The following is a 25,066-nucleotide window of genomic DNA, read 5'->3' as shown; positions in this document are numbered from 1 at the left end:
CGCTCCTTGGTACAGACTCCACACCTGCTGCATTATGCTCCATGACGCTGGCTCCGCACCTGCTCATACACGCTCCTTGGTGCAGACTCCACACCTGCTTCATTATGCTCCATGACGCTGGCTCCGCACCTGCTCAGACACGCTCATTGGTACAGACTCCACACCTGCTGCATTATGCTCCATGACGCTGGCTCCGCAGCTGCTCAGACACGCTCCTTGGTGCAGACTCCACACCTGCTTCATTATGCTCCATGACGCTGGCTCCGCACCTGCTCAGACACGCTCCTTGGTGCAGACTCCACACCTGCTTCATTATGCTCCATGACGCTGGCTCCGCACCTGCTCAGACACGCTCCTTGGTGCAGACTCCACACCTGCTTCATTATGCTCCATGACGCTGGCTCCGCACCTGCTCAGACACGCTCCTTGGTGCAGACTCCACACCTGCTTCATTATGCTCCATGACGCTGGCTCCGCACCTGCTCAGACACGCTCCTTGGTGCAGACTCCACACCGGCTTCATTAAGCTCCATAACGCTAGCTTTGAATCTGCTCAGACATGCTCCTTGGTGGAGACTCCACACCTGCTTCATTATGCACCATGATGCTAGCTCCGGACCTGCTCAGACACGCTCCTTGGTACAGACTCCACACCTGCTTCATTATGCTTCATGACGCTAGCTCCGCACCTGCTCAGACATGCTTCTTGGAGCAGACTCCACACCTGCTTCATTATGCTCCATGACGCTAGCTCCGCACCTTCTCAGACACGCTTCTTGGTACAGACTCCCCACCTGCTTCATTATGCTCCATGACGCTAGCTCCACACCTTCTCAGACACGCTCCTTGGTGCAGACTCCACACCTGCTTCTTTATGCTCCATGACGCTAGCTCCGCACCTTTTCAGACATGCTCCTTGGTGCAGACTCCACACCTGCTTCATTATGCACCATGATGCTAGCTCCGGATCTGCTCAGACATGCTTCTTGGTACAGACTCCCCACCTGCTTCATTATGCTCCATGACGCTGGCTCCGCACCTGCTCAGACATGCTACTTGCTGCAGACTCCACACCTGCTGCATTATGCTCCATGACGCTAGCTCCACACCTTCTCAGACACGCTCCTTGGTGCAGACTCCACACCGGCTTCATTAAGCTCCATAACGCTAGCTTCGCACCTGCTCAGACATGCTTCTTGGTACAGACTCCCCACCTGCTTCATTATGCTCCATGACGCTAGCTCTGCACCTTCTCAGACATGCTCCTTGGTGCAGACTCCACACCTGCTTCATTATGCTCCATGACGCTAGCTCAGCACCTGCTCAGACACGCTCCTTGGTGCAGACTCCACACCTGCTTCATTATGCTCCATGACGCTGGCTCCGCACCTGCTCAGACATGCTACTTGCTGCAGACTCCCCACCTGCTTCATTATGCTCCATGACGCTGGCTCCGCACCTTCTCAGACACGCTCCTTGGTGCAGACTCCACACCTGCTTCATTATGCTCCATACCTGCTCAGACACGCTCCTTGGTGCAGACTCCACACCTGCTTCATTATGCTCCATGACGCTAGCTCCGCACCTGCTCAGACATGCTCCTTGGTGCAGACTCCACACCTGCTTCATTATGCTCCATGACGCTAGGTCCGCACCTTCTCACACATGCTGCTTGGTGCAGACCCCATATCTGCACTTCTGCTGCACCCATTTCAGCATCCTGTACATTGCAGCCTCAGCAGCTCCTCCAACATACCCCCTAGTGCCTCCGCTGCATGTCTCAGTATACTGCTCATGTGCACTGTCCTCCGGGTGAGGGTACAGCGCCATCAGCAGGGACTAGAAGCATTACTAAATTAACTCAGCCTGAGTTTGTTGCATGCGAGGTAACGCTGGAGAGGCAGGAATGACAGAAGTGAAGAAACAATAGGCAACAAAGCTCTTCCTCTTCCTATACACAACTTTCTGGATTATCACCACCAATGGCGCGTCTCTACTATATTTTGATCACAGGATAATGAAATAATAAACTGAGGATTATTAATCTGAGCAGATTCATCCCCTTCTGATATGACTCAAGCATTGGCTACTTCTAGCTGGTTCAGCTCAGAATTCGAGGCCTCCACAGGCGCACCATCCCCCTCCTCCACAGGCGCACCATCCCCCTCCTCCACAGGCGCACCATCCCCCTCCTCCACAGGCGCACCATCCCCCTCCTCCACAGGCGCACTAAAAGACCAATGGGAAGAAACCAAACACATGTCACATCACACACCATGTGACAGTCACCATTTCCCTCCTCATCCACAGTCAGCCTCATCAGATGTATTCCCCTCCACAGGTGTGCCCCCCTCACCACCTTCCCCATTACTTGCTGCCCTCCTTCATGGATGTACCACCACCACCTTCTCCCTCAGGTGTTTCCTCCTCTAGTGTCACGTGCTCCACTCCCCTTCGCTCTTCAAGTGTTTCTCCATCTTCTCTTCTTCCCCATGTGTCTCTCTCCTCAAGCGTCTCCTCCTCCACAACCTCCCCCTCCTCATCTCCGTCAGGTGTATCTCTCCTCCTCTACCTCAGGTGTGTCTGCTCTCCCACTCCTCCTCCTCAGGTGTCTCCTCTCCCTCTCCTCCTCAGGTGTCTCCCCTCTCCTCCTCCTCCTCAGGAGTCTCTCCTCCCCCACTCCTCCTCCTCCTCAGGTGTCTCTCCTCCCCCTCCTCCTCCTCAGGTGTCTCTCCTCCCCCTCCTCAGGTGTCTCTCCTCCCCAGGTGTCTCTCCTCACGCACTCCTCCTCCTCCTCCTCAGGTGTCTCTCCTCCCGCACTCCTCCTCCTAAGGCGTCTCTCCTCCTCCTCCTCAGGTGTCTCTGCTCTCCCACTCCTCCTCCTCAGGTGTCTCCTCTCCCTCTCCTCCTCAGGTGTCTCCCCTCTCCCACTCCTCCACCTCCTCCTCAGGAGTCTCTCCTCCCCCACTCCTCCTCCTCCTCCTCAGGTGTCTCTCCTCCTCCTCAGGTGTCTCTCCTCCTCCTCAGGTGTCTCTCCTCCCCCACTCCTCCTCCTCAGGTGTCTCTCCTCCCCCACTCCTCCTCCTCCTCCTCAGGTGTCTCTCCTCCCGCACTCCTCCTCCTCAGGTGTCTCTCCTCCCCCACTCCTCCTCCTCCTCAGGTGTCTCTCCTCCCGCACTCCTCCTCCTCCTCCTCAGGTGTCTCTCCTCCCCCACTCCTCCTCCTCAGGTGTCTCTCCTCCCCCACTCCTCCTCCTCCTCAGGTGTCTCTCCTCCCCCACTCCTCCTCCTCCTCCTCAGGTGTCTCTCCTCCCCCACTCCTCCTCCTCCTCAGGTGTCTCTCCTCCCCCACTCCTCCTCCTCCTCCTCAGGTGTCTCTCCTCCCCCACTCCTCCTCCTCCTCCTCCTCCAGTGTCTCTCCTCCCCCACTCCTCCAGTGTCTCTCCTCCCCCACTCCTCCTCCTCCTCCTCCAGTGTCTCTCCTCCCCCACTCCTCCTCCTCCTCCTCCTCCTCAGGTGTCTCTCCTCCCCCACTCCTCCTCCTCCTCCTCCTCCTCAGGTGTCTCTCCTCCCCCACTCCTCCTCCTCAGGTGTCTCTCCTCCCCCACTCCTCCTCCTCCTCCTCAGGTGTCTCTCCTCCCCCACTCCTCCTCCTCCTCCTCAGGTGTCTCTCCTCCCCCACTCCTCCTCCTCCTCCTCAAGTGTCTCTCCTCCCCCACTCCTCCTCCTCCTCCTCAGGTGTCTCTCCTCCCCCACTCCTCCTCCTCCTCCTCAGGTGTCTCTCCTCCCCCACTCCTCCTCCTCCTCCTCAGGTGTCTCTCCTCCCCCACTCCTCCTCCTCCTCCTCAGGTGTCTCTCCTCCCCCACTCCTCCTCCTCCTCCTCAGGTGTCTCTCCTCCCCCACTCCTCCTCCTCCTCAGGTGTCTCTCCTCTCCCACTCCTCCTCAGGTGTCTCTCCTCTCCCACTCCTCCTCCTCAGGTGTCTCTCCTCTCCCACTCCTCCTCCTCCTCAGGTGTCTCTCCTCTCCCACTCCTCCTCAGGTGTCTCTCCTCTCCCACTCCTCCTCCTCCTCCTCAGGTGTCTCTCCTCCCCCACTCCTCCTCCTCCTCAGGTGTCTCTCCTCCCCCACTCCTCCTCCTCCTCAGGTGTCTCTCCTCCCCCACTCCTCCTCCTCCTCCTCCTCAGGTGTCTCTCCTCCCCCACTCCTCCTCCTCCTCCTCCTCAGGTGTCTCTCCTCCCCCACTCCTCTTCCTCCTCCTCCTCAGGTGTCTCTCCTCCCCCACTCCTCTTCCTCCTCCTCCTCAGGTGTCTCTCCTCCCCCACTCCTCTTCCTCCTCCTCCTCAGGTGTCTCTCCTCCCCCACTCCTCTTCCTCCTCCTCCTCAGGTGTCCCTCCTCTCCCACTCCTCCCCCTCCTCCTCAGGTGTCCCTCCTCTCCCACTCCTCCTCCTCAGGTGTCCCTCCTCCTCCTCAGGTGTCCATACTCTCCCACTCCTCCTCCTCCTCCTCAGGTGTCCCTCCTCTCCCACTCCTCCTCCTCAGGTGTCCCTCCTCTCCCACTCCTCCTCCTCAGGTGTCCCTCCTCTCCCACTCCTCCTCCTCAGGTGTCCCTCCTCTCCCACTCCTCCTCCTCCTCAGGTGTCCCTCCTCTCCCACTCCTCCTCCTCCTCAGGTGTCCCTCCTCTCCCACTCCTCCTCCTCCTCAGGTGTCCCTCCTCTCCCACTCCTCCTCCTCCTCAGGTGTCCCTCCTCTCCCACTCCTCCTCCTCCTCAGGTGTCCCTCCTCTCCCACTCCTCCTCCTCCTCAGGTGTCTCTCCTCTCCCACTCCTCCTCCTCCTCAGGTGTCTCTCCTCTCCCACTCCTCCTCCTCCTCAGGTGTCTCTCCTCTCCCACTCCTCCTCCTCAGGTGTCTCTCCTCTCCCACTCCTCCTCCTCCTCAGGTGTCTCTCCTCTCCCACTCCTCCTCAGGTGTCTCTCCTCTCCCACTCCTCCTCCTCCTCAGGTGTCTCTCCTCTCCCACTCCTCCTCCTCCTCAGGTGTCTCTCCTCTCCCACTCCTCCTCAGGTGTCTCTCCTCAGGTGTCTCTCCTCTCCCACTCCTCCTCCTCCTCCTCAGGTGTCTCTCCTCTCCCACTCCTCCTCCTCCTCCTCAGGTGTCTCTCCTCTCCCACTCCTCCTCCTCCTCAGGTGTCTCTCCTCTCCCACTCCTCCTCCTCAGGTGTCTCTCCTCTCCCACTCCTCCTCCTCCTCCTCAGGTGTCTCTCCTCTCCCACTCCTCCTCCTCCTCCTCAGGTGTCTCTCCTCTCCCACTCCTCCTCCTCCTCCTCAGGTGTCTCTCCTCTCCCACTCCTCCTCAGGTGTCTCTCCTCTCCCACTCCTCCTCAGGTGTCTCTCCTCTCCCACTCCTCCTCCTCCTCAGGTGTCTCTCCTCCCCCACTCCTCCTCAGGTGTCTCTCCTCTCCCACTCCTCCTCAGGTGTCTCTCCTCCCCCACTCCTCCTCAGGTGTCTCTCCTCCCCCACTCCTCCTCAGGTGTCTCTCCTCTCCCACTCCTCCTCAGGTGTCTCTCCTCTCCCACTCCTCCTCAGGTGTCTCTCCTCTCCCACTCCTCCTCAGGTGTCTCTCCTCTCCCACTCCTCCTCAGGTGTCTCTCCTCTCCCACTCCTCCTCAGGTGTCTCTCCTCTCCCACTCCTCCTCAGGTGTCTCTCCTCTCCCACTCCTCCTCAGGTGTCTCTCCTCTCCCACTCCTCCTCAGGTGTCTCTCCTCTCCCACTCCTCCTCCTCCTCAGGTGTCTCTCCTCTCCCACTCCACCTCCTCCTCAGGTGTCTCTCCTCTCCCACTCCTCCTCCTCAGGTGTCTCTCCTCTCCCCCTCCTCCTCCTCAGATGTCTCTCCTCTCCCACTCCTCCTCCTCCTCAGGTGTCTCTCCTCTCCCACTCCTCCTCCTCCTTAGGTGTCTCTCCTCTCCCACTCCTCCTCCTCCTCCTCAGGTGTCTCTCCTCTCCCACTCCTCCTCCTCCTCCTCCTCAGGTGTCTCTCCTCTCCCACTCCTCCTCCTCAGGTGTCTCTCCTCTCCCACTCCTCCTCCTCAGGTGTCTCTCCTCTCCCACTCCTCCTCAGGTGTCTCTCCTCTCCCACTCCTCCTCAGGTGTCTCTCCTCTCCCACTCCTCCTCAGGTGTCTCTCCTCTCCCACTCCTCCTCAGGTGTCTCTCCTCTCCCACTCCTCCTCAGGTGTCTCTCCTCTCCCACTCCTCCTCAGGTGTCTCTCCTCTCCCACTCCTCCTCAGGTGTCTCTCCTCTCCCACTCCTCCTCAGGTGTCTCTCCTCTCCCACTCCTCCTCAGGTGTCTCTCCTCTCCCACTCCTCCTCAGGTGTCTCTCCTCTCCCACTCCTCCTCAGGTGTCTCTCCTCTCCCACTCCTCCTCAGGTGTCTCTCCTCTCCCACTCCTCCTCAGGTGTCTCTCCTCTCCCACTCCTCCTCAGGTGTCTCTCCTCTCCCACTCCTCCTCAGGTGTCTCTCCTCTCCCACTCCTCCTCAGGTGTCTCTCCTCTCCCACTCCTCCTCCTCCTCAGGTGTCTCTCCTCTCCCACTCCTCCTCCTCCTCTGGTGTCTCTCCTCTCCCACTCCTCCTCCTCCTCTGGTGTCTCTCCTCTCCCACTCCTCCTCCTCCTCAGGTGTCTCTCCTCTCCCACTCCTCCTCAGGTGTCTCTCCTCTCCCACTCCTCCTCAGGTGTCTCTCCTCTCCCACTCCTCCTCAGGTGTCTCTCCTCTCCCACTCCTCCTCAGGTGTCTCTCCTCTCCCACTCCTCCTCAGGTGTCTCTCCTCTCCCACTCCTCCTCCTCCTCAGGTGTCTCTCCTCTCCCACTCCTCCTCCTCCTCCTCAGGTGTCTCTCCTCTCCCACTCCTCCTCCTCCTCCTCAGGTGTCTCTCCTCTCCCACTCCTCCTCCTCCTCCTCAGGTGTCTCTCCTCTCCCACTCCTCCTCCTCCTCAGGTGTCTCTCCTCTCCCACTCCTCCTCCTCCTCAGGTGTCTCTCCTCTCCCACTCCTCCTCCTCCTCAGGTGTCTCTCCTCTCCCACTCCTCCTCCTCCTCAGGTGTCTCTCCTCTCCCACTCCTCCTCCTCCTCAGGTGTCTCTCCTCTCCCACTCCTCCTCCTCCTCAGGTGTCTCTCCTCTCCCACTCCTCCTCCTCCTCCTCAGGTGTCTCTCCTCTCCCACTCCTCCTCCTCCTCCTCAGGTGTCTCTCCTCTCCCACTCCTCCTCCTCAGGTGTCTCTCCTCTCCCACTCCTCCTCCTCAGGTGTCTCTCCTCTCCCACTCCTCCTCCTCAGGTGTCTCTCCTCTCCCACTCCTCCTCCTCAGGTGTCTCTCCTCTCTCACTCCTCCTCCTCCTCAGGTGTCTCTCCTCTCCCACTCCTCCTCCTCCTCAGGTGTCTCTCCTCTCCTCCTCCTCAGGTGTCTCTCCTCTCCCATTCCTCCTCCTCCTCCTCAGGTGTCTCTCCTCTCCCACTCCTCCTCCTCCTCAGGTGTCTCTCCTCTCCCACTCCTCCTCCTCCTCAGGTGTCTCTCCTCTCCCACTCCTCCTCCTCCTCAGGTGTCTCTCCTCTCCCACTCCTCCTCCTCCTCAGGTGTCTCTCCTCTCCCACTCCTCCTCCTCCTCCTCCTCAGGTGTCTCTCCTCTCCCACTCCTCCTCCTCCTCCTCAGGTGTCTCTCCTCTCCCACTCCTCCTCCTCCTCCTCAGGTGTCTCTCCTCTCCCACTCCTCCTCCTCCTCCTCAGGTGTCTCTCCTCTCCCACTCCTCCTCCTCAGGTGTCTCTCCTCTCCCACTCCTCCTCCTCCTCCTCAGGTGTCTCGCCTCTCCCACTCCTCCTCCTCCTCCTCAGGTGTCTCGCCTCTCCCACTCCTCCTCCTCCTCCTCAAGTGTCTCTCCTCTCCCACTCCTCCTCCTCAGGTGTCTCTCCTCTCCCACTCCTCAGGTGTCTCTCCTCTCCCACTCCTCCTCCTCAGGTGTCTCTCCTCTCCCACTCCTCCTCCTCCTCAGGTGTCTCTCCTCTCCCACTCCTCCTCAGGTGTCTCTCCTCTCCCACTCCTCCTCCTCCTCAGGTGTCTCTCCTCTCCCACTCCTCCTCCTCCTCCTCAGGTGTCTCTCCTCTCCCACTCCTCCTCAGGTGTCTCTCCTCTCCCACTCCTCCTCAGGTGTCTCTCCTCTCCCACTCCTCCTCAGGTGTCTCTCCTCTCCCACTCCTCCTCAGGTGTCTCTCCTCTCCCACTCCTCCTCAGGTGTCTCTCCTCTCCCACTCCTCCTCAGGTGTCTCTCCTCTCCCACTCCTCCTCCTCCTCAGGTGTCTCTCCTCTCCCACTCCTCCTCCTCCTCAGGTGTCTCTCCTCTCCCACTCCTCCTCCTCCTCAGGTGTCTCTCCTCTCCCACTCCTCCTCCTCCTCAGGTGTCTCTCCTCTCCTCCTCCTCCTCCTCAGTGTAACATACCTGGCGGCGTCCTTGCATGGTGGTCCATCTCCCACTGTGCAAGAGGGCGCACTTGATCTCCTGTCCAGAATGTCTCTCTGGCTTCCCTCCATGCTGTCTGTTTGTGTCTGTTTCTGCTGCTTAAGGGCGGCGCCCGATCACTTCCTGCCTTTTGTACCTGCTGTGGGTCACACCCCTTGTGCGTCCTCAGCCTATTGCTGTCTGTCACTTGGTATATAGCTCAGCAGCTCCCTTCTTTCCCTGCCTGAGCATAGTGTTTCCTTCAGTGTGTGCTTTCACTCTGAAGGTGCCAGGTCCCGTTCTTTGTTTCCTTGTCTGCCTTTCCTGGAGGCTGTATTTCCAGGCCTGTCTGAACTTAGTCCTGTATGTCTCCTGCTTTGCGGTATCAGCTCCCGTGTCTGAACTGAGTCCTGTATGTCTCCTGCTTTGCGGTATCAGCTCCCGTGTCTGAACTGAGTCCTGTATGCCTCCTGCCTTCTAGGGGCCGATTACCTAGACCCGTTCCTGTATCTTGTCTGACCTGTCTGAACTCGCTCCTAGCCTGTTCCTCCCGCCTTCTAGGGGCCGATTACCTAGACCCGCTCCTGTATCTTGTCTGTCCTGTCTGAACACGCTCCTTGCCTGTTCGTCCTGCCTCTCTGGGGGCCGTATTCCCAGACCCGCTCCTGTATCCCGCTGCAGTGTCGGTCTCCTCCGTACACTCAGTTCCAGTCTGAACTCTCTCCTATCCTTTACCTGTTTTGCCTCTATGTCCGTTCCCTTCCTTTTTCTGCAGAGTCTGAACTCGTACCTAACTCCTGCCAGTTGTCTCTGTACTCCCGTTTGTGAGTTTGTGGTCCACTTGCTACTTCACTGCAAGTACCCTGTGGGTGTCTGGCTCTGTCTTTCCCTTCCTGTCTGTTCCGTGTGAACAGAGCCCTGTCCTCCCTGCTCAGCCTTGTCTGCACTCTAGCCGTGCTTGCCTGTAACCCTCTGCCTGTATTGTTCCTGAGTCCCGGTGTGTACTGGGTCCTATCCCGCCTGTGTTCCTACCTGCTAGTGCCTCCCTGTCTGCACTCTAGCTGTGCTTGCCTTTACCCCCCTGCCTGCATACCCGCCTGCCTGCATACCAGTCGTGCCTGCCTATACCCACCAGTCTGTGTGCCAGCCTACCAGCCTGTTCCTGTATTCCCCTGTGTGGGTCAACAGCCGTGTCCGGGGTCTGTCCTGGAGTAGCACCTGGTCCCTCTGCTCGGTTCCTCCTTGGTGCACTGGCGTCGTATGCCGTCGTGCGACCCTGGTCGGATCGGGTGAATACTTAGTCACGCCCCTCCAGGCATTCACTCTCCGGCACGGTCCAGTGGAATCACTACCAATCACACGCACACGCCGCTTAGCCCGGGCGTGTGCATAACAGCATGCTCAGGCCATGGTTCCCGTTGAGCCCCACGGCCTTCGCTCTTTGAGAAGTTTTTCCAGCGAATACATGCATTAAAATAAATAAATAAATTTTTTCCCCCCCTTTAGCTGAGTTCCAGGCGAATTACGCACCCGTCCAGATGGATCTATCAGCTCTCGTTCCTGCGGATCCGCCACGTTACTATGGGGATCCAAGACAGTGTCGTGCATTTGTGGAGCAATGCATGCTACACTTTAAGGCCTACCCTCTCTATTTTCCTTCCGATTGGGCTAAAGTGGCCTTTATGATTGACTACCTAGCGGGTGATGCCTTGAAATGGGTCACCCCCCTATGGGAAGCATGGGATCCTGTCATCCTTGACCTGCAGGCCTTCCTGGTGGCCTTTCGTATGGTCTTCGAGGACCCTAACTCTGAAGCCCCTGCTGAAGCTTCACTTCCCAATATCCCGGAGCAGCCCCGACGGGTAATGTGTGTGGGTAGCGCAATAGTCCTCCAGCCCAATGAGACTACTGCCCATCCAGAATCCTCACAGGGTGACTACGCTTTCCGGAATACTTCTCTCAACCTCAAGAGGCAGTCCAGACGTGCTAGACTTAGAGGCAAGCCGTCACGCCAGGGTCTGTCCTCCCTGAGACCTCCTGACCCCAACCTTGAAGTCCCTACTGAAGCTTCATCTCCCTGTATCCCGGAGAAACCCCAATGGGTAATGTGCGTGGGTAGTGCACCAGTTCTCCTGGCCGAAGAGACTTCTGCCCATCCAGACTCCACACAGGAGAACTTCCTGCACCCGGCATCAGATGCTTCTCTCTCTTTAACCGGTGTGCATGTCCAAGGATGCTCCAAAGCTGTGGTTACCTCAGAGTCTGTGCACCTCTACTACCTGGCGGAGGATCCCCTGTTGCCTCCTGAACCCTCCGGGATACCACTCGATGACAAATGGAGAGACTTCTCTACACCCGGTACTCAATACCTTGTCCGCTTCGTCCTGTGAGCCTGACAATGGGTACCCCAAAGTGGTAGTTACCTCCGAGTCTCTACACCCCTCCGACCAGGCGGAGGATCTCCAGTTGTCTCCTGAACCCTTCGGGGTGCTACCTGGTAGCGAAAGGACAGAGACTCTCCTATACTCTGTACCTGATACCTCGCTCGCTTCGTCCAGTGAGTCCAACCTAGTGTACTCCGAAGCAGAGGTTACTCCTGAGTCTCTACACCCCTCCGACCAGGCGGAGGACCTCCAGTTGTGTTCAGAATCCTTCGGGGTGCCACCTGGTGGTGAATGGACAGAGACTTTCCTATATCCTGGATCTGATACCTCGCTTGCTTCGTCCAGTGAGTCCGATCTAGTGTACTCTGAAGCAGAGGTTACCCGTGAGTCTCTACACCCCTCCGACCAGGCGGAGGACCTCCAGTTGTGTTCAGAATCCTTCGGGGTGCCACCTGGTGGTGAATGGACAGAGACTTTCCTATATCCTGTACCTGATACCTCGCTCGCTTCGTCCAGTGAGTCCGACCTAGTGTACTCCGAAGCAGAGGTTACTCCCGAGTCTCTACACCCCTCCGACCAGGCGGAGGACCTCCAGTTGTGTTCAGAACCCTTCGGGGTGCCACCTGGTGGTGAATGGACAGAGACTTTCCTATACTCGGTACCCGATACCTCGCCTGCTTCCTCCAGTGAGTCCGACCTAGTGTACTCTGAAGCAGTTGTTTTCTCTGAGCCTCTGCACTCTTCTGACCCGGCGGAGGACCTCCAGTTGTTTCTTGAATCCTCCGGGATACCACCAGATATCAAAGAGACAGTGACTTTTCCTCATTATGTACCTGATAACCCGTCTATTTTTTCCTGTGAGCTTGACAAGATGTACCTCGAAGCAGAGATTACCCTCAAGTCTCTGTCCCCCTCCAACCCAGTGAACGACTGGTCCTCGAATTCCCTGCGGAAGATTCTGGCAGGCCTGAAGAAGAGGGGGCGTAAGGGGGGAGGTACTGTAACATACCTGGCGGCGTCCTTGCATGGTGGTCCATCTCCCACTGTGCAAGAGGGCGCACTTGATCTCCTGTCCAGAATGTCTCTCTGGCTTCCCTCCATGCTGTCTGTTTGTGTCTGTTTCTGCTGCTTAAGGGCGGCGCCCGATCACTTCCTTCCTGCCTTTTGTACCTGCTGTGGGTCACACCCCTTGTGCGTCCTCAGCCTATTGCTGTCTGTCACTTGGTATATAGCTCAGCAGCTCCCTTCTTTCCCTGCCTGAGCATAGTGTTTCCTTCAGTGTGTGCTTTCACTCTGAAGGTGCCAGGTCCCGTTCTTTGTTTCCTTGTCTGCCTTTCCTGGAGGCTGTATTTCCAGGCCTGTCTGAACTTAGTCCTGTATGTCTCCTGCTTTGCGGTATCAGCTCCCGTGTCTGAACTGAGTCCTGTATGTCTCCTGCTTTGCGGTATCAGCTCCCGTGTCTGAACTGAGTCCTGTATGCCTCCTGCCTTCTAGGGGCCGATTACCTAGACCCGTTCCTGTATCTTGTCTGACCTGTCTGAACTCGCTCCTAGCCTGTTCCTCCCGCCTTCTAGGGGCCGATTACCTAGACCCGCTCCTGTATCTTGTCTGTCCTGTCTGAACACGCTCCTTGCCTGTTCGTCCTGCCTCTCTGGGGGCCGTATTCCCAGACCCGCTCCTGTATCCCGCTGCAGTGTCGGTCTCCTCCGTACACTCAGTTCCAGTCTGAACTCTCTCCTATCCTTTACCTGTTTTGCCTCTATGTCCGTTCCCTTCCTTTTTCTGCAGAGTCTGAACTCGTACCTAACTCCTGCCAGTTGTCTCTGTACTCCCGTTTGTGAGTTTGTGGTCCACTCGCTACTTCACTGCAAGTACCCTGTGGGTGTCTGGCTCTGTCTTTCCCTTCCTGTCTGTTCCGTGTGAACAGAGCCCTGTCCTCCCTGCTCAGCCTTGTCTGCACTCTAGCCGTGCTTGCCTGTAACCCTCTGCCTGTATTGTTCCTGAGTCCCGGTGTGTACTGGGTCCTATCCCGCCTGTGTTCCTACCTGCTAGTGCCTCCCTGTCTGCACTCTAGCTGTGCTTGCCTTTACCCCCCTGCCTGCATACCCGCCTGCCTGCATACCAGTCGTGCCTGCCTATACCCACCAGTCTGTGTGCCAGCCTACCAGCCTGTTCCTGTATTCCCCTGTGTGGGTCAACAGCCGTGTCCGGGGTCTGTCCTGGAGTAGCACCTGGTCCCTCTGCTCGGTTCCTCCTTGGTGCACTGGCGTCGTATGCCGTCGTGCGACCCTGGTCGGATCGGGTGAATACTTAGTCACGCCCCTCCAGGCATTCACTCTCCGGCACGGTCCAGTGGAATCACTACCAATCACACGCACACGCCACTTAGCCCGGGCGTGTGCATAACACTCAGGTGTCTCTCCTCTCCCACTCCTCCTCCTCCTCAGGTGTCTCTCCTCTCCCACTCCTCCTCCTCCTCAGGTGTCTCTCCTCTCCCACTCCTCCTCCTCAGGTGTCTCTCCTCTCCCACTCCTCCTCCTCCTCAGGTGTCTCTCCTCTCCCACTCCTCCTCCTCCTCAGGTGTCTCTCCTCTCCCACTCCTCCTCCTCCTCAGGTGTCTCTCCTCCCCCACTCCTCCTCAGGTGTCTCTCCTCTCCCACTCCTCCTCAGGTGTCTCTCCTCTCCCACTCCTCCTCAGGTGTCTCTCCTCTCCCACTCCTCCTCAGGTGTCTCTCCTCTCCCACTCCTCCTCAGGTGTCTCTCCTCTCCCACTCCTCCTCCTCCTCAGGTGTCTCTCCTCTCCCACTCCTCCTCCTCCTCAGGTGTCTCTCCTCTCCCACTCCTCCTCCTCCTCAGGTCTCTCTCCTCTCCCACTCCTCCTCCTCCTCCTCCTCCTCCTCAGGTGTCTCTCCTCTCCCACTCCTCCTCCTCCTCAGGAGTCTCTCCTCTCCCACTCCTCCTCCTCCTCAGGTGTCTCTCCTCTCCCACTCCTCCTCAGGTGTCTCTCCTCTCCTCCTCCTCCTCAGGTGTCTCTCCTCTCCTCCTCCTCCTCAGGTGTCTCTCCTCTCCTACTCCTCCTCAGGTGTCTCTCCTCTCCTCCTCCTCCTCAGGTGTCTCTCCTCTCCCACTCCTCCTCCTCCTCCTCCTCAGGTGTCGCTCCTCCTCCTCCTCAGGTGTCGCTCCTCCTCCTCCTCAGGTGTCGCTCCTCCTCCTCCTCAGGTGTCGCTCCTCCTCCTCCTCCTCCTCAGGTGTCGCTCCTCCTCCTCCTCCTCCTCAGGTGTCGCTCCTCTCCCCCTCCTCCTCAGGTGTCGCTCCTCTCCCACTCCTCCTCAGGTGTCGCTCCTCTCCCACTCCTCCTCAGGTGTCGCTCCTCTCCCACTCCTCCTCAGGTGTCGCTCCTCTCCCACTCCTCCTCAGGTGTCGCTCCTCTCCCACTCCTCCTCAGGTGTCGCTCCTCTCCCACTCCTCCTCAGGTGTCGCTCCTCTCCCACTCCTCCTCAGGTGTCGCTCCTCTCCCACTCCTCCTCAGGTGTCGCTCCTCTCCCACTCCTCCTCAGGTGTCGCTCCTCTCCCACTCCTCCTCAGGTGTCGCTCCTCTCCCACTCCTCCTCAGGTGTCGCTCCTCTCCCACTCCTCCTCAGGTGTCGCTCCTCTCCCACTCCTCCTCAGGTGTCGCTCCTCTCCCACTCCTCCTCAGGTGTCGCTCCTCTCCCACTCCTCCTCAGGTGTCGCTCCTCTCCCACTCCTCCTCAGGTGTCGCTCCTCTCCCACTCCTCCTCAGGTGTCGCTCCTCTCCCACTCCTCCTCAGGTCTCCCCCCTCTCCCACTCCTCCTCAGGTCTCCCCCCTCTCCCACTCCTCCTCAGGTCTCCCCCCTCTCCCACTCCTCCTCAGGTCTCCCCCCTCTCCCACTCCTCCTCAGGTCTCCCCCCTCTCCCACTCCTCCTCAGGTCTCCCCCCTCTCCCACTCCTCCTCAGGTCTCCCCCCTCTCCCACTCCTCCTCAGGTCTCCCCCCTCTCCTCCTCAGGTCTCCCCTCTCCTCCTCCTCAGGTCTCCCCTCTCCTCCTCCTCCTGTGTCTCCTCTCCTCCTCCTGTGTCTCCCTCTCCTCCTCCTGTGTCTCCCTCTCCTCCTCCTGTGTCTCCCTCTCCTCCTCCTGTGTCTCCCTCTCCTCCTCCTGTGTCTCCCTCTCCTCCTCCTCCTGTGTCTCCCTCTCCTCCTCCTCCTGTGTCTCCCTCTCCTCCTCCTGTGTCTCCCTCTCCTCCTCCTGTCTCCTCTCCTCCTCCTGTGTCTCCTCTCCTCCTCCTGTGTCTCCTCTCCGCCTCCTGTGTCTCCTCTCCTCCTCAGGTCTCCCTCTCCTCCTCCTGTGTCTCCTCTCCTCCTCAGGTCTCTCCTCCTCCTGTGTCTCCTCTCCTCCTCAGGTCTCTCCTCCGCCTCCTGTATCTCCTCTCCTCTTCCTGTGTCTCCTCTCCTCCTCCTGTTTCTCCTCTCCTCCTCAGGTCTCTCCTCCTCCAGTGTCTCCTCTCCTCTCCTCCTCCCACAGGGTTTCCCCCACACTCCCCCCGGTCACTCACACAGCCGGACCCCAGGCGTGTTCCGGGTCTCCTCGGCCTCCTCTCCTCCTCAGGTCTCTCCTCCTCAGGTCTCTCCTCTCCTCCTCCTCCTCAGGTCTCTCCTCTCCTCCTCCTCAGGTCTCTCCTCTTCTCCTCCTCAGGTCTCTCCTCTCCTCCTCCAGTGTCTCCTCCTCCAGTGTCTCCTCCGCACTCCCCCCAGTCACTCACACAGCCGGACCCCAGGCGTGTTCCGGGTCTCCTCGGCCTCCTCTCCTCCTCCTGTGTCTCCTCTCCTCCTCCTGTGTCTCCTCTCCTCCTCAGGTCTCTCCTCTCCTCCTCAGGTCTCTCCTCTCCTCCTCCAGTGTCTCCTCTCCTCTCCTCCTCCCACAGGGTTTCCCCCGCACTCCCCCCAGTCACTCACACAGCCGGACCCCAGGCGTGTTCCGGGTCTCCTCGGCCTCCTCTCCTCCTCCTGTATCTCCTCTCCTCCTCCTGTGTCTCCTCTCCTCCTCCTGTGTCTCCTCCTCCTGTGTCTCTCCTCTCCTCCTCAGGTCTCTCCTCCTCCTGTGTCTCCTCTCCTCCTCCTGTGTCTCCTCCTCCTCCTCCTCCGGTCTCTCCTCCTCCTCAGGTCTCTCCTCCTCCTCCTTCTCAGGTCTCTCCTCCTCCTCAGGTCTCTCCTCCTCCTCCTTCTCAGGTCTCTCCTCCTCCTCCTCCTCAGGTCTCTCCTCCTCCTCCTCCTCAGGTCTCTCCTCCTCCTCCTCCTCAGGTCTCTCCTCCTCCTCCTCCTCAGGTCTCTCCTCCTCCTCAGGTCTCTCCTCCTCCTCAGGTCTCTCCTCCTCCTCAGGTCTCTCCTCCTCCTCAGGTCTCTCCTCCTCCTCAGGTCTCTCCTCCTCCTCAGGTCTCTCCTCCTCCTCAGGTCTCTCCTCCTCCTCAGGTCTCTCCTCCTTCTCCTCCTCCTCAGGTCTCTCCTCCTTCTCCTCCTCCTCAGGTCTCTCCTCCTTCTCCTCCTCCTCAGGTCTCTCCTCTCCTCCTCCTGTGTCTCTCCTCTCCTCCTCCTGTCTCTCCTCTCCTCCTCCTGTGTCTCTCCTCTCCTCCTCCTGTGTCTCTCCTCTCCTCCTCCTGTGTCTCTCCTCCTCCTCCTCCTGTGTCTCTCCTCCTCCTCAGGTCTCTCCTCCTCAGGTCTCTCCTCCTCAGGTCTCTCCTCCTCAGGTCTCTCCTCTCCTCCCCAGGTCTCTCCTCTCCTCCCCAGGTCTCTCCTCTCCTCCTCAGGTCTCTCCTCTCCTCCTCAGGTCTCTCCTCTCCTCCTCAGGTCTCTCCTCTCCTCCTCAGGTCTCTCCTCTCCTCCTCAGGTCTCTCCTCTCCTCCTCAGGTCTCTCCTCTCCTCCTCAGGTCTCTCCTCTCCTCCTCAGGTCTCTCCTCCTCCTCAGGTCTCTCCTCCTCCTCAGGTCTCTCCTCCTCCTCCTCCTCAGGTCTCTCCTCCTCCTCCTCCTCCTCAGGTCTCTCCTCCTCCTCCTCCTCCTCAGGTCTCTCCTCCTCCTCCTCCTCCTCAGGTCTCTCCTCCTCCTCCTCCTCCTCAGGTCTCTCCTCCTCCTCCTCCTCCTCAGGTCTCTCCTCTCCTCCTCAGGTCTCTCCTCTCCTCCTCAGGTCTCTCCTCTCCTCCTCAGGTCTCTCCTCTCCTCCTCAGGTCTCTCCTCTCCTCCTCAGGTCTCTCCTCTCCTCCTCAGGTCTCTCCTCTCCTCCTCAGGTCTCTCCTCCTCCTCAGGTCTCTCCTCCTCCTCCTCCTCAGGTCTCTCCTCCTCCTCCTCCTCCTCCTCAGGTCTCTCCTCCTCCTCCTCCTCAGGTCTCTCCTCCTCCTCCTCCTCAGGTCTCTCCTCCTCCTCCTCAGGTCTCTCCTCCTCCTCCTCAGGTCTCTCCTCCTCCTCCTCAGGTCTCTCCTCTCCTCCTCAGGTCTCTCCTCTCCTCCTCCTGTATCTCCTCTCCTCCTCCTGTATCTCCTCTCCTCCTCCTGTATCTCCTCTCCTCCTCAGGTCTCTCCTCTCCTCCTCAGGTCTCTCCTCTCCTCCTCAGGTCTCTCCTCTCCTCCTCAGGTCTCTCCTCTCCTCCTCAGGTCTCTCCTCTCCTCCTCAGGTCTCTCCTCTCCTCCTCAGGTCTCTCCTCTCCTCCTCAGGTCTCTCCTCTCCTCCTCAGGTCTCTCCTCTCCTCCTGTGTCTCCTCTCCTCCTCAGGTCTCTCCTCTCCTCCTCAGGTCTCTCCTCTCCTCCTCAGGTCTCTCCTCTCCTCCTCCTGTATCGTCTCTCCTCCTCAGGTCTCTCCTCCTCAGGTCTCTCCTCCTCAGGTCTCTCCTCCTCAGGTCTCTCCTCCTCAGGTCTCTCCTCCTCAGGTCTCTCCTCCTCAGGTCTCTCCTCCTCAGGTCTCTCCTCCTCCTCCTCAGGTCTCTCCTCCTCCTCCTCAGGTCTCTCCTCCTCCTCCTCCTGTATCTCCTCTCCTCCTCAGGTCTCTCCTCCTCTTGTGTCTCCTCTCCTCCTCCTGTGTCTCCTCTCCTCCTCCTGTGTCTCCTCTCCTCCTCCTGTGTCTCCTCTCCTCCTCAGGTCTCTCCTCCTCCTCCTCAGGTCTCTCCTCCTCCTCCTCCTGTATCTCCTCCTCCTCCTCAGGTCTCTCCTCCTCCTGTGTCTCCTCTCCTCTCCTCCTCCTGTGTCTCCTCTCCTCCTCCTGTGTCTCCTCCTCCTGTGTCTCCTCTCCTCCTCCTGTGTCTCTTCTCCTCCTCAGGTCTCTCCTCTCCTCCTCAGGTCTCTCCTCTCCTCCTCAGGTCTCTCCTCTCCTCCTCCTGTGTCTCCTCTCCTCCTGTATCTCCTCTCCTCCTCAGGTCTCTCCTCTCCTCCTCATGTCTCTCCTCTCCTCCTCCTGTGTCTCCTCTCCTCCTCAGGTCTCTCCTCTCCTCCTCAGGTCTCTCCTCTCCTCCTCAGGTCTCTCCTCTCCTCCTCCTGTGTCTCCTCTCCTCCTCAGGTCTCTCCTCTCCTCCTCAGGTCTCTCCTCTCCTCCTCAGGTCTCTCCTCTCCTCCTCAGGTCTCTCCTCCTCAGGTCTCTCCTCCTCAGGTCTCTCCTCCTCAGGTCTCTCCTCCTCAGGTCTCTCCTCCTCCTCCTCAGGTCTCTCCTCCTCCTCCTCAGGTCTCTCCTCTCCTCCTCCTGTATCTCCTCTCCTCCTCAGGTCTCTCCTCCTCAGGTGTCTCCTCTCCTCCTCCTGTGTCTCCTCTCCTCCTCCTGTATCTCCTCTCCTCCTCAGGTCTCTCCTCTCCTCCTCCTGTATCTCCTCTCCTCCTCAGGTCTCTCCTCCTCAGGTGTCTCCTCTCCTCCTCCTGTGTCTCCTCTCCTCCTCCTGTATCTCCTCTCCTCCTCCTGTATCTCCTCTCCTCCTCCTGTATCTCCTCTCCTCCTCAGGTCTCTCCTCTCCTCCTCAGGTCTCTCCTCTCCTCCTCCTGTATCTCCTCTCCTCCTCAGGTCTCTCCTCCTCAGGTGTCTCCTCTCCTCCTCCTGTGTCTCCTCTCCTCCTCCTGTATCTCCTCTCCTCCTCAGGTCTCTCCTCTCCTCCTCCTGTATCTCCTCTCCTCCTCAGGTCTCTCCTCTCCTCCTCAGGTCTCTCCTCTCCTCCTCCTGTATCTCCTCTCCTCCTCAGGTGTCTCCTCTCCTCCTCCTGTATCTCCTCTCCTCCTCAGGTCTCTCCTCTCCTCCTCCTGTATCTCCTCTCCTCCTCAGGTCTCTCCTCTCCTCCTCCTGTATCTCCTCTCCTCCTCAGGTCTCTCCTCCTCAGGTGTCTCCTCTCCTCCTCCTGTGTCTCCTCTCCTCCTCCTGTATCTCCTCTCCTCCTCAGGTCTCTCCTCTCCTCCTCCTGTATCTCCTCTCCTCCTCAGGTCTCTCCTCTCCTCCTCAGGTCTCTCCTCTCCTCCTCCTGTATCTCCTCTCCTCCTCAGGTGTCTCCTCTCCTCCTCCTGTATCTCCTCTCCTCCTCAGGTCTCTCCTCTCCTCCTCAGGTCTCTCCTCTCCTCCTCCTGTATCTCCTCTCCTCCTCAGGTCTCTCCTCTCCTCCTCCTGTATCTCCTCTCCTCCTCCTGTATCTCCTCTCCTCCTCAGGTGTCTCCTCTCCTCCTCAGGTCTCTCCTCTCCTCCTCCTGTATCTCCTCTCCTCCTCAGGTCTCTCCTCTCCTCCTCAGGTCTCTCCTCCTCAGGTCTCTCCTCTCCTCCTCAGGTCTCTCCTCTCCTCCTCCTGTATCTCCTCTCCTCCTCAGGTCTCTCCTCCTCAGGTGTCTCCTCTCCTCCTCCTGTATCTCCTCTCCTCTTCAGGTCTCTCCTCTCCTCCTCCTGTATCTCCTCTCCTCCTCAGGTCTCTCCTCTCCTCCTCAGGTCTCTCCTCCTCAGGTGTCTCCTCTCCTCCTCAGGTCTCTCCTCTCCTCCTCCTGTATCTCCTCTCCTCCTCAGGTCTCTCCTCTCCTCCTCAGGTGTCTCCTCCTCCCACAGGGTTTCCCCCGCACTCCCCCCGGTCACTCACACAGCCGGACCCCAGGCGTGTTCCGGGTCTCCTCGGCCTCCTCTCCCGGTTCTCCCGTCTTTCACCTGCCAGTCCCGGTTCCAAATGTTACATCTGACACCGGAACACCCGCCCACAGATGCCGGCCTGAACCGGAAGCGACCGAGCACGTGGAAAACTCTCCAATCAACAGCCAGGGATAAGCTCCGCCTTCCACACAACCACGCCCCCAAGCTGTGCAAAGTAGAAAGGACACGCCCAGTCACCCGGCAGAGCGTCTTTAGTGACCACGCCCCCTTAGTCAGATGACGGCGAGGAGGGATCTCCAGCTGTCACTCTGTCCCGGTGCTCATTGGCTGCTGGCCGCAATGCCTGCCGGGAACTGTAGAGTCAGGAACATATAGAGGTCAGAGTGACCGGGACTGTGAGCAGCAGAGTGGTGTGAGCGGCGGATGGCGATGTGTGTGCGCTGTCTATATACCCGATACATCCGTATATACGGTATAGACCTGATACATCCGTATATACGTTATATAGCGTCTGATACATCCGTATATACGGTATAGAACTGATACATCCGTATATACGGTATATAGCGCCTGATACATCCGTATATACGTTATATAGCGTCTGATACATCCGTATATACGGTATATAGCGTCTGATACATCCGTATATACGGTATAGACCTGATACATCCGTATATACGGTATATAGCGCCTGATACATTCGTATATACGGTATATAGCGTCTGATACATCCGTATATACGGTATAGACCTGATACATCCATATATACGGTATATAGCGCCTGATACATCCGTATATACGGTATATAGCGCCTGATACATCCGTATATATGGTATATAGCGTCTGATACATCCGTATATACGGTATAGACCTGATACATCCATATATACGGTATATAGCGCCTGATACATCCGTATATACGATATATAGCGTCTGATACATCCGTATATACGGTATAGACCTGATACATCCATATATACGGTATATAGCGCCTGATACATCCGTATATACGGTATATAGCGTCTGATACATCCGTATATACGGTATATGGCGTCTGATACATCCGTATATACGGTATAGACCTGATACATCCATATATACGGTATATAGCGCCTGATACATCCGTATATACGGTATATAGCGTCTGATACATCCGTATATACGGTATAGACCTGATACATCCATATATACAGTATATAGCGTCTGATACATCCGTATATACGATATATAGCGTCTGATACATCCGTATATACGGTATATGGCGTCTGATACATCCGTATATACGGTATAGACCTGATACATCCGTATATACGGTATATAGCGTCTGATACATCCGTATATACGGTATATAGCGTCTGATACATCCGTATATACGGTATAGACCTGATACATCCGTATATACGGTATATGGCGTCTGATACATCCGTATATACGGTATATAGCGTCTGATACATCCGTATATACGGTATATAGCATCTGATACATCCGTATATACGGTATATAGCGTCTGATACATCCGTATATACGGTATATAGCGTCTGATACATCCGTATATACGGTATAGACCTGATACATCCGTATATACGGTATATGGCGTCTGATACATCCGTATATACGGTATAGACCTGATACATCCGTATATACGGTATATAGCGCCTGATACATCCGTATATACGGTATATAGCGTCTGATACATCCGTATATACGGTATAGACCTGATACATCCGTATATACGGTATATAGCGTCTGATACATCCGTATATACGGTATAGACCTGATACATCCGTATATACGGTATATAGCGCCTGATACATCCGTATATACGGTATATAGCGTCTGATACATCCGTATATACGGTATAGACCTGATACATCCGTATATACGGTATATAGCGCCTGATACATCCGTATATACGGTATATGGCGTCTGATACATCCGTATATACGGTATAGACCTGATACATCCGTATATACGGTATATAGCGTCTGATACATCCGTATATACGGTATATAGCGTCTGATACATCCGTATATACGATATATAGCGTCTGATACATCCGTATATACGGTATATAGCGTCTGATACATCCGTATATACGGTATAGACCTGATACATCCGTATATACGGTATATGGCGTCTGATACATCCGTATATACGGTATAGACCTGATACATCCGTATATACGGTATATAGCGCCTGATACATCCGTATATACGGTATATAGCGCCTGATACATCCGTATATACGGTATATGGCGCCCGTTACATCCGTATATACGGTATATACCTGATACATCCGTATATACGGTATATGGCGCCCGATACATCCGTATATACGGTATATAGCGTCTGATACATCCGTATATACGGTATATAGCGTCTGATACATCCGTATATACGGTATATAGCGCCCGATACATCCGTATATACGGTATATAGCGCCCGATACATCCGTATATACGGTATATAGCGCCTGATACATCCGTATATACGTTACATAGTGCCTGATACATCCGTATATACGGTATATAGCGTCTGATACATCCGTATATACGATATATAGCACCTGATACATCCGTATATACGGTATATAGCGTCTGATACATCCGTATATACTGTATATAGTGCCTGATACATCCGTATATACTGCCTGATACATCCGTATATACGGTATATAGTGCCTGATACATGCGTATATATGGTATATAGCGCCTGATACATCCGTATATACTGTATATAGTGCCTGATACATCCGTATATATGGTATATAGCGCCTGATACATCCGTATATAGTGCCTGATACATCCGTATATACGGTATATAGTGCCTGATACATCCGTATATACGGTATATAGTGCCTGATACATCCGTATATACTGTATATAGTGCCTGATACATTCGTATATATGGTATATAGCGTCTGATACATCCGTATATACGGTATATAGCGCCTGATACATCCGTATATACGGTATATAGCGCCTGATACATCCGTATATACGGTATATAGTGCCTGATACATCCGAATATACGGTATATACTGCCTGATACATCCGTATATACGGTATATAGCGCCTGATACATCCGTATATACGGTATATAGTGCCGGATACATCCGTATATACGGTATATGGCGCCGGATACATCCGTATATACGGTATATGGCACCTGATACATCCGTATATACGGTATATAGCGCCTGATACATCCGTATATACGGTATATAGCGCCTGATACATCCGTATATACGGTATATAGCGTCGGATACATCCGTATATACTGTATATAGTGCCTGATACATCCGTATATACGGTATATACTGCCTGATACATCCGTATATACAGTATATAGCGTCTGATACATCCGTATATACGGTATATAGCGTCTGATACATCCGTATATACTGTATATAGCGCCTGATACATCCGTATATACGGTATATACTGCCTGATACATCCGTATATATGGTATATAGCGTCTGATACATCCGTATATACTGTATATAGTGCCTGATACATCCGTATATACGGTATATAGCGCCTGATACATCCGTATATACGGTATATAGCGTCTGATACATCCGTATGTACTGTATATAGTGCCTGATACATCCGTATATACGGTATATAGCGCCTGATACATCTGTATATACGGTATATACTGCCTGATACATCCGTATATACTGTATATAGTGCCTGATACATCCATATATATGGTATATAGCGTCTGATACATTCGTATATACTGTATATACTGCCTGATACATCCGTATATACGGTATATAGCGCCTGATACATCCGTATATACGGTATATAGTGCCTGATACATCCGTATATACGGTATATGGCGCCTGATACATCCGTATATACGATATATAGCGTCTGATACATCCGTATATACGGTATATAGCGTCTGATACATCCGTATATACTGTATATAGTGCCTGATACATCCGTATATACGGTATATACTGCCTGATACATCCGTATATACGGTATATAGCGCATAATACATCCGTATATACGGTATATGGCGCATAATACATCCGTATATACTGTATATAGTGCCTGATACATCTGTATATACGGTATATAGTGCCTGATACATCCGTATATACGGTATATAGCGCCTAATACATCCGTATATACGGTATATAGCGCCTGATACATCCGTATATACGGTATATAGCGCCTGATACATCCGTATATACTGTATATAGCGTCTGATACATCCGTATATACTGTATATAGTGTCTGATACATCCGTATATACTGTATATAGTGCCTGATACATCCGTATATACGGTATATAGTGCCTGATACATCCGTATATACGGTATATACTGCCTGATACATCCGTATATACGGTATATAGCGTCTGATACATCCGTATATACGGTATATACTGCCTGATACATCCGTATATACGGTATATACTGCCTGATACATCCGTATATACTGTATATAGCGCCTGATACATCCGTATATACGGTATATAGTGCCTGATACATCTGTATATACGGTATATACTGCCTGATACATCCGTATATACTGTATATAGCGCCTGATACATCCGTATATAGTGCCTGATACATCCGTATATACGGTATATACTGCCTGATACATCCGTATATACTGTATATAGTGCCTGATACATCCGTATATACGGTATATACTGCCTGATACATCTGTATATACTGTATATAGCGCCTGATACATCCGTATATACGGTATATAGTGTCTGATACATCCGTATATACGGTATATACCCGATACATCCGTATATACGGTATATAGCGCCTGATACATCCGTATATACTGTATATAGTGCCTGATACATCTGTATATACTGTATATAGTGTCTGATACATCCGTATATACGGTATATACCCGATACATCCGTATATACGGTATATAGCGCCCGATACATCCGTATATACGGTATATGGCGTCTGATACATCCGTATATACGGTATACACCTGATACATCCGTATATACGGTATATAGCGTCTGATACATCCGTATATATGATATATAGCGTCTGATACATCCGTATATACGGTATAGACCTGATACATCCGTATATACGGTATACACCT

The 25,066-nt window shown here is 55.4% G+C and overlaps 1 protein-coding gene across 4 annotated transcripts in view; it reads right to left on the bottom strand.

Annotated features, from left to right (window-relative positions):
• The window catches only part of AGPAT3 (1-acylglycerol-3-phosphate O-acyltransferase 3), a 36,088-nt gene extending 15,963 nt beyond the window's left edge, over positions 1-20,125 (bottom strand). For 2 of the 4 annotated variants that reach the window (XM_073668808.1, XM_073668810.1), the window contains exon 1: positions 19,961-20,125. The gene's annotated coding sequence lies outside the window, so the exon portion shown is untranslated. Of the gene's footprint in view, positions 1-15,442; positions 15,557-19,960 lie in introns of those variants that run through there. The other 2 variants (XM_073668809.1, XM_073668811.1) reach the window with 2 other exon arrangements.
• Positions 20,126-25,066: the final 4,941 nt, after the last annotated feature.

Source organism: Phyllobates terribilis, unplaced genomic scaffold (genome assembly GCF_046119375.1).
Source record: "Phyllobates terribilis strain yellow unplaced genomic scaffold, ASM4611937v1 Scaffold_2__4_contigs__length_985480577, whole genome shotgun sequence".
Lineage (NCBI taxonomy): Eukaryota > Metazoa > Chordata > Amphibia > Anura > Dendrobatidae > Phyllobates > Phyllobates terribilis.
The sequence above is the reverse complement of the archived record's forward strand: the minus strand, read 5'-3'. Positions and strand labels throughout refer to the sequence as shown.